Consider the following 9,003-nt stretch of genomic DNA (forward strand, 5'->3'; position numbering starts at 1 on the left):
CAGCATTATCACGCGGCGAGAATATACGCAGGGACATATCGGAAGCTGCGTGCCGAATCTCGAAGCTCACAAAGTAGTTTTGTTTAATGTACCGTGAACATAGGTTTCGCATATAAAAAGGTTTTAGAAGTTCCTCGATTATGAATGGACAGCAGTTTGCTTAAACGTTCTATATGTCTTGCACTTGAACCAAAAGACAGAACAGCAGCTCCTGATGCGACGCATGAAGCAAAAGAAGCCACTTCCGGATTTTCCAACCAGAGCTCTTGATCAGAGGTAGTCGCACATGTCCTTTGTGTCCACATCGTAGCCGCGGGGACAGGAGAACGCTCTGAGAAAAGGGGCAAACTTCTTCAATGCTGCCATACAGGGATGATTGGAGGGGACGCCTCGGCGCTCCACGTAACAGCCTGTGTGGCATGCGGTAATAAAGAACAGCTGCTCCGCGCTGTAGATCTCGAGACCTTTGAGAGGCAGATCGGAGGCCTCGTCCCGAAAGCGAACGTACGCCGTGTAGGCAATGTCAACTGCTTCGAGTACGGGAAACAGCCTGGAGCTGCCGTTGACAAAGGGGCACTACAGCGGGCAGGGTAGGCTCTGTAGGGCAAGTCGGCTTTCGTCTTCAGGGAGAAATGAGGCTTTGCCTTCTTTCAGAAGGCATACCATAGAGTTGAGAGCGTACACTAATTCTTCGGCGTACATAAAACCCAAACCGCCGTAAAGCATCGCGCTCGTACCGCCAGAATAGTAGAACGGAGGTGCAAGAAGTGCCACGGACATGAAAATCACACCCAGAGCAGCGTTGTACTGTGCTAAGCGATTTGCGTCCATCCTGTGCATGCTACTCGCCTCTGCGTACTGACTTGTGCCGATGGAGCCCTGTACCTGCTCTCGTCTCCACACCAATTCACGGAAGCTGCCCGAGCTGTTGTAAGCTGGGCCACAGAACACCTCATGGTCTTCCATGCTTTCGAGGTGTCCATCTGGCCAGAAGACTGTTCTTGTACTATTCATCATATCTGCAAGTGCAGATCTTGCTTCTGGGCTGAACCTGGCCGATGCATTCACCTTAGCCAAAGTGACGTTTTCGATGTTCTTCAGCACGCGACTGATGTTGCCTCGCTCAGCAGCCGAGAGACTGGTCTTGAGTAGAGCGGCTAGAAGGGCGCCGTACGAAGCTTCGACGTGAAATAGGCAAAGTACAGTCTGTATGGATCTCCCCAGTGGATGAATCTTGATTGCGTTATACACCGAGTCACTAACCAGGGGGCCTGTGACTTGTACTAGCCACCAAGATGTGTGGAACCAGATCTCCCTGGCAGTGTAAGCTGTGAAGATGTTGTCCATTGCCTGCAAAATCATTCCGTTTGTTACCAGCAGCAGGCTATCACTCGCCAGCAGAGTACTGTTAACACACTGGAGCGCTACTTCCCAATCCTCGGGGCTTAAGTTTGCGATCGATGTCAGCCCTCGAATAGCCAGAACTTTGGGTAAAGAGTACTTGAAACCGGCGGCGTCACTTAAGTTGCCAAAGACGTCATTTTGGATCCTTTCACTCTTCAACAGGAAAGCTTCAAATGCAGGAGCAGGCGGCAGTTTGCTGAATATGTCCTCGATGGATATTTGCAAGATGTACCAATAGGCGTCCTCAAAAAACGCTACCTCACGTCGAAACAATTGAAAAGCAGTCGCCAGTGGTGATGGACTGACAACGACCCGAACTCGTCGTGGCTCATTGAGCTTTGGCAAAAAGTCAACGCGGAACCAGAGGGGCAGCCCCCACAGCACGGCCAGCTCCACTAGCGCTCGCAGAGGCTTCCAGGACGGAACCACTTCATCTTCGTCCCAATCCCGAGTCGGCCAGGAGAAGATGCGACCTTTCAGAAAGTTCACAAATTCTCGCACTTGATCATTGCCCTCGCTGTTGCTCTTCTTGTCAACACAGTTGCGAATCATATTGAGCGGCCTCTCTAATAGGTTGCTCGTTACGCCGGCTTGAATGCTGTACTTTTGTATTCTCATGACCAAATTTAGAATGGCCTCTTCGCGGACGTTTGACGTTAAATCGGGGTGCTTGTTGGACCACCCAGAGCAAACGAAGCGGCCGAAGTCGGCGCATGGCGCTCTTCCCTGGCTGAGGTTGATCCCTAAGATGTGGGCGTGGCTTACGCAAGAGATCGTCGAGCAGACAGGCTTTATATCACTCGAGGTCCCGTTATTGTGGGGCTGCAACAAGGCTGTCAACACTGCAGCGACCACAATCGAAAGTGTTGCTAAGACGCAAACCAGGACTGGTGTCTTGGCTCCAGTGCGCTGTCCCATTGTGGCTGGTGGCTGGTTGTCCTTCATTTCGATGGAAGGCTGCAACAAATGCATTCGGAAAATTAGGTGAAGAATTACAACATGGTCATACGGTAATATCTCCTTCCAAGGTATCGAAAAGATTTCGGGCGATATATTACGGCACATTTAATTAATAAGTGATAGTTTTTCATTTCAGTGCTTCTTTATACTGTAAGGCGTAATATATTGCAGTGAAACAAAACATAGTGCCTCTATTTTCGGGTGCCAGTTTAGGAATATGCACAAATACAAAACCATTGCGGTCTGACAGCCGTCACCGCTAAACCAGTTGCGATGTAATTCCGCTGATCGCCGTCTATGGTATCACCTTATGATGGCCTTAACAGCCGAATACATTAGCTGAACACATCCATTCTGAAACAGCTGCTAGTAATCACACTGCTTGACAGTGGTTCGAGAATTCGCAGTTAGAATATTTGTCCTCCTGTGATGAGCCTTGCTGTGGCATCGACAGATGCTGGATGAAGAGGCCCTGAAGGTGGCCGTAAACAATTAAAGTAGCCCAGAGTATAGCGAGTTCGCTTCAAGCTTTAGGGTGATGAAGCATTCAGAGTTCACCTGCATCTCACAGAGAGGGTATTCTTGCTGAGAAGGTTCGTACTTAACAGACTATTGGTAGGGACAAAACAGTATTGCGACACCGTGTAGGTCACTGTCGCGCCTGCACCACAAAGCGGGCATATTCGATCTTGTAACAAAAAAAAATGGTTCTTTTAATAGAATCCCAGGTGTGCCTGCCAGTGGCGTACGGTAACACAGTACACGCCATTAGACACCTTTAGCATACGGTGTTACCGTTACCGGAGTAGAGGGAATCCGCCCACCACCGTTGAGCACGCGCTGATTGGTCCCGATGCTGCTGGAGCGCGCAGCTGCCGGGTAGCTGGCGCCATCTGGTGCGGTAAATGTGATTCGCACATGAGCATTGGATGCACGAGGGCTCCCGTTACTCCAGAACCGGTAAACGTAACACGGTACACGGTATGCAATAGTAGACACCTTTAGCATATCGTGTACCGTGTTAGCGTTACCGGTACCGGGTTACCGGGAGCCTGCGCGCAGCCAATGCGCACGCGCAAATTGCCTTGTTGGCGACAGATGGCGCTACATACCCGGTAGCTTTGCTCGCGCCGGCAGCGTCGGAGCCAATGAACGCGTACTCACCGCCGGCGGGCGGGCTCCCGGTACTCCGGTAACGGTAGCGGTAACACGGTGCACGGTATGCTAAAGGTATCTAGTGTCTGTGACTAAAGGTGCCTAATGATTATGAAGCGGCACCACGGCTGGAAGACACAGCCTCGCCATTAACACAATGCAGCTCCCTCTTCTCAGGGCACACGCTCTCCCGAGTGGGCCGGTCTGCCCCCAATGATGTTGTGTCTCATCATCATCAGCAGCTTAACTACGCCCACGGCAGGACAAGGTCCTCTCCAATATCTCTCCAATTAACCCTTTCCTGTGCCAGCTTCCGCACCCTTAACCCCGCGAACTGCTATCGCTGAAACAGTTGCCTTCTCTCCGAATCCAGTCCTCTACCCTTAAAGACCATCGGCTATCTTACCTACGCATTACACGCCCACACCACGCCCTCTTCTTCCTCTTGATTTCCACTAAGGTATAATTACTTCGTGTTTCTTCCCTAACGCACTGTGCTCTCTCCGTGTCTCTTGACGTTGCCCCAGTCATTTTAATACGAAAGCAGTGTGTGGCTCATCGACAACGAAACACGCCGTTGTTGACCGCAAATGTGGTCGCGAGAAATACCCCATGACGTAACCGTGGCGTCCAAGAAAAATAAAATTTCCTCCTCTAAAGTGCGGAGAATTGAACTCAGGACTTCCTGGCTCCGAATTGAGCACGCAACTTATAGGTCACAGACGCTATTGCTTACATGTGAACAAAGGTGAAATCCATCGCCTTAGAACTGTATAGTTATTGCACTGTATAGTTCTGTTATTATTTAAACCATGGTAATTAGTTTTTTCTTATGTGTAAGCTTTTTTGTCAAACTATGCAGCGTTACATGAACTAAACACCTACACTATGTTAATTCCTTTGCAGTGTACGCTTATAATATTTACTGTTTACTTATTGTCTGCGTATTATAACAACTAGCATTGTTTCAACATTTTGTTATTCTTGGCATAATACTACCGACATTAGCCTTATTTTACGTGTTATTTGATTGTTTCCGCCACAGCTGAGTTGTATTTTCGTTTTACCGTTTGTTGTTTTTCTTATCATGCCGACCAGTTGAATGTTCCGATTATGCTTGACCGCGTTCTGTTTACCTTACTAAGCCCTCCTGCCACAATCCCAATTCGGATTGGCAGTATTTGTAAATAAATAAATAAAGAATTTAGTCTATCACTGGGGAGAGAAAATATAAAGTGTAGTGACACACAAATCAAAAGGATATGAAAATAAAAACAACGCTTTCACATTAACATCAGGTAAGTAGTCTTAAGAGCCCTACGTTAATTTTTGTGTTCGTAGCTCGCTGCTTTGTTCTTTCGAATAAGGAAGAAGTTAACCCTTTGTGCTAGCCTCCAAGTTTATAACCCACCAGTGGGTACCGATAGGATTCAGTCGTAACACACTTCTCTCACGAGGAAAACCGGTAAACTGCCGTGCATTATCTGAGAGCACATGATAAATACTGTCCGCCCCATTCGTATTCTCCTGCTCGTATTACTCTCTCGGTATGGCTACGGATCTCCTAATCCGTACACGTCGTTCCTGTGTGCCCACAAAATAAGCTTAGGAATGACACGTGAGAGCAGCTAAGCTTTTCGCAACGCATCTGGCATACATGGCCCGCCTCCACTGCCTTTTCCTTCCTGCATGTCTTGACCACATTCAAACACTTTTTCAAAACATTCAGACATTAATTTTATGTCGCTTTCAGTGCAAGAATCCTCTTCAGCACCATGACACCACCGCTAAGACACCACGACCTCCTCTCCGCACTCGACCACATGCTAAAGGACCACAGGGGATTTAAGACGACGTTGACGGCTCACTGCACGGTGCTCCGTCAAGGACTGACCGGGTGTCGGAACTGCGCCCAGCGCCGAAGTCCGTGCCAGGTGTTCTGGGCCGACTTGGCTCTGCCGGCGCCCGTGGCCTGGGCCGCGGACGGCCACGTTCCCGAAAGAGCCGCCATACGAGAGGCCTCCCTTTTCGCCGCCTTCGACAAAGTCGTCGCGTTGACCTTGGAGGACGGTCGACTGTCGTCCGGTCGTGCTGCACGTAGAACGAAAAGAGCGCGCTAATAGATGCTCCTCGAAATGACGATGGAATGTAGTCATCTTTCCAACGTCACCTCCTAATCTAGTAAGCTTATGTTCTTTGGTCTCATTTCCGTTTCGTGGTATATTGTCTTTGCACTCCTATAGTTTGTTGACTGTAATGTCTCACGTTTATTACACTTAGCGCGTCAGACCACTCCGTCCTACAGGGCTTCCCTCTTTCATTAACTATTGAGTACTAATAGAATTTTCTCACTCTACCTCGCCCACCAGAGCTATTTACGAACACTATCTTTCGCTCGAAATATTCCAGAACGTCCCGTGCGTGCCACGAAAGCAAGCCCCTCTCTGAATAAAAATGGAACTGGCAGCCGCTCTTTTCTATTAAGGAAGAAGTTTGTTTTAAATCTTAGCTGAGAACTCAGAGTGCAGAGGCCATAGTCAATATCCGTGCCCTTTCCTGCGTTGCTGATTTCTGGTTACCGTTAAGTACCCGCCGCGGTGGCTCAGTGGTAAGGCGCTCGTCTAGCGAGCCTGAGTACGCTGTTGTTCACCAGGAAATGCACGTTGATGGACTCTCCTTTCGAGCCCCGAATTCAATGCGGGCCGAGGAAGTAGCGATAGCGCTTGCTGCCGCCCACGCCAATTCGAGAATAATCATCACGGACTCCCGAAAAGCATGTGAACATTACTTGGCAGGGGAGATCTCCCCCTTAGCTGCTTGTATTCTACGACGGACTGCCACTGATCCAACACCCAAACGAATCATTTGGGCTCCTGGCCACCAGGGCTTACGAGGTAATGAGGCCGCTGACGCGGCTGCCCGAGCGCTTACTCACCGGGCTCCTCATCCCAGCTCTTCTGGCTCGGAGACTAACCAGCCGCTGCTGCGATTCAGGGAAATATTAACACATTATAGCGACAACCACCGCCTTTTCCCGGCCCCTGCAAAAGGGCTGAGTAAGACAGAGGAGCGAACTTTAAGGCGCCTGCAGACAGGTACTCTACTCTGTCCTGCAATAATAAAACATTACGATCCTAACACGGATGGGCGATGCCCACACTGTGGGGAGACCTGTGATATCTTCCACATGGTGTGGGCATGTACTCAAAATCCCCACCTCCCCCCTTCCCCTACCCCTTCTAGAGAGGCATGGGAGACTGCCCTCCTCAACTGCTCCTCGCTTGAGTCCCAAAGGGCTCTGGTGAAACGGGCGAGAGACGGGGCCTTGTCGTGCGGTGTCCCGGACTAGGGACGCCGACCATGTAGCGGGGCCACTCTGTGGCTCCCAAACTCTTTTTTACAATATAAAAGTTTTCACCACCACCACCCGGGCTCGAACCCGACCGCTGCGGCCGCGTTTCGGTGGAGGCGGAACGCAAGAGGCGCCCGTGTTCTGTGCGATGTCAGTGCACGTTGAATATCCCCAGGTGGTCGAAATTATTCCGGAGACCTCCACTATTTATTTATTTATTTATTTTGTTACTATCAGGGCCGTTGAAGCGTTACAGATAGGAGTGGTAAGTATACTTATACAAATAAAATACAATAAGGAGAGTAGTTAACATAGGTGATGAAGAAGAGCAGATCTAAAAACTTCTGGTTCAGAGATGGAGACGATGCTGGCGGGCAGGTGGTTCCAGTCTGAGCTGGTCTTGGGCAGGAAAGAATAAAAATACTGGTTAGTTCTGCAACTTGGAACACTCACTTTGAGTCGGTGATCAATGCGAGATGATACATAACTTGGAACAGCGAAAAGACTTTGTTTTAGCGATTGATTTGTGTAATATATTTTTTGGAAAGTGAAAAGTCTAGACAGATGACGCCGGAGTGAAAGATCTGGAAGGTCTAGAGGTCTCTTCATGAGTGTGACGCTAGAGAAATGCGAGTAATTAGACAAAATAAAACGGGCTGAACGATTCTTAATTGATTCTAAAGTGTTAATCAGTGACTTAATGTTAGGGTCCCATACAGAAGACGCATATTCTATTTTAGATCGGACGACCGTTTTGTACAGTAGTAGTTTTAAACTAACCGGAGCAAGTGAAAAGTTACGGCGAAGGAAACCAAGCATGCGATTAGCATTGTTAGTTATGTGTTCGATATGCGTTTTCCATTAGAGGTCATTGGTAATGTATACGCCAAGATACTTATATGCAGAAACAAAAGCTAAGGGGGAGTCATTTAGAATATATGGATGCGGGTTAGCTTTGTAAGGCATTCGTGTTACTTTCATTGCTTTACATTTAGATACATATAGCCTCATTAGCCAAGTGTCGCACCAAGCAGAAATGTTATTAATGTCAGACTGAAGAACCAAGGTATCGGATGGGCTGGAAATTTGTCTGTATATTACACAGTCGTCAGCGAACAACCTGATAGATGGTGTTATGAGATCAGGAAGGTCATTAATATAGATTAGGAAAAGCAGAGGTCCTAGAACAGATCCTTGAGGAACGTCCGATGTTACTGAAGAAAGATTAGAATCATGGTCATTAACTGTTACATACTGAGTACGAGCGGCCAAAAAACATTCAATCCATTTTAATACATCACAATCTATGTTTAGTTTGCTGAGTTTGAGAAGTAGAAGAGGGTGAGACACGGTATCGAAGGCTTTAGCAAAGTCAATGAATATGCAATCAACAATCGAAGAACGATCCAAAGCTGCAAAAAGGTCGTTAGTAAATGCGATTAACTGTGTTTCACATGAATGATTTCTTCGAAAACCATGTTGATGGGGTGTGAAAAAAGAATTGGACTCAAGGTGACTCATGAGGGCAGAATAGATGACATGTTCAAGTAATTTGCATGGAATAGAAGTTAATGTTATTGGTTTGTAGTTAAAAGGGCTGTGAACATCACCAGACTTGTGTACTGGAACCACCTTGCCCACCTTCCAGTCGTCAGGGAGCATGCCGGCCTGCAATGACTGAGTAAAAATTTCGGACAACATGAGTGAAGAAAAAGTAATAGTGCTTTTCAACATCTTGTTGCTGATACCATCAGCACCTGCAGAGGATGATATTTTAGCACTATCAATAAGTTTATGAATTCCCTCCCAGTCAATAGTGATGGCATCCATCAACTGGGAGTCAAAGGTAGGCATGTCGGGAAGAGTAACTGGCCTGGTTACGAAAGACAGAGAAAAAGTACGATTTAATAATGTGCAACATTCGTTCAGTGGGATCAGGGCACCTTGGTTATCTTTCAGTATCATATCTTTTTTTGGTTTCACGTTTCAATCCTACCTTCCTCCCTTCCCTTGCGGCGCGGTTCAGGTGTGCGCCGATATATGTGAGACAGATACTGCGCCATTTCCTTTCCTCAAAAACCAATTTGCCAGTTTACGTGGGTTGGAATGATGCGATCATGAATGAAAATTGA

The 9,003-nt window shown here is 47.8% G+C and overlaps 1 pseudogene; it reads right to left on the minus strand.

Annotated features, from left to right (window-relative positions):
• Window positions 1-270: 270 nt before the first annotated feature.
• Window positions 271-8,533, minus strand: LOC149332875 (membrane metallo-endopeptidase-like 1; annotated as a pseudogene).
• Between the last annotated feature and the right edge of the window lie 470 nt (window positions 8,534-9,003).

The sequence above is a fragment of the Amblyomma mixtum genome, chromosome 8, assembly GCF_055824585.1.
Source record: "Amblyomma mixtum isolate Tamu chromosome 8, ASM5582458v1, whole genome shotgun sequence".
Classification (NCBI taxonomy): Eukaryota; Metazoa; Arthropoda; class Arachnida; order Ixodida; family Ixodidae; genus Amblyomma; species Amblyomma mixtum.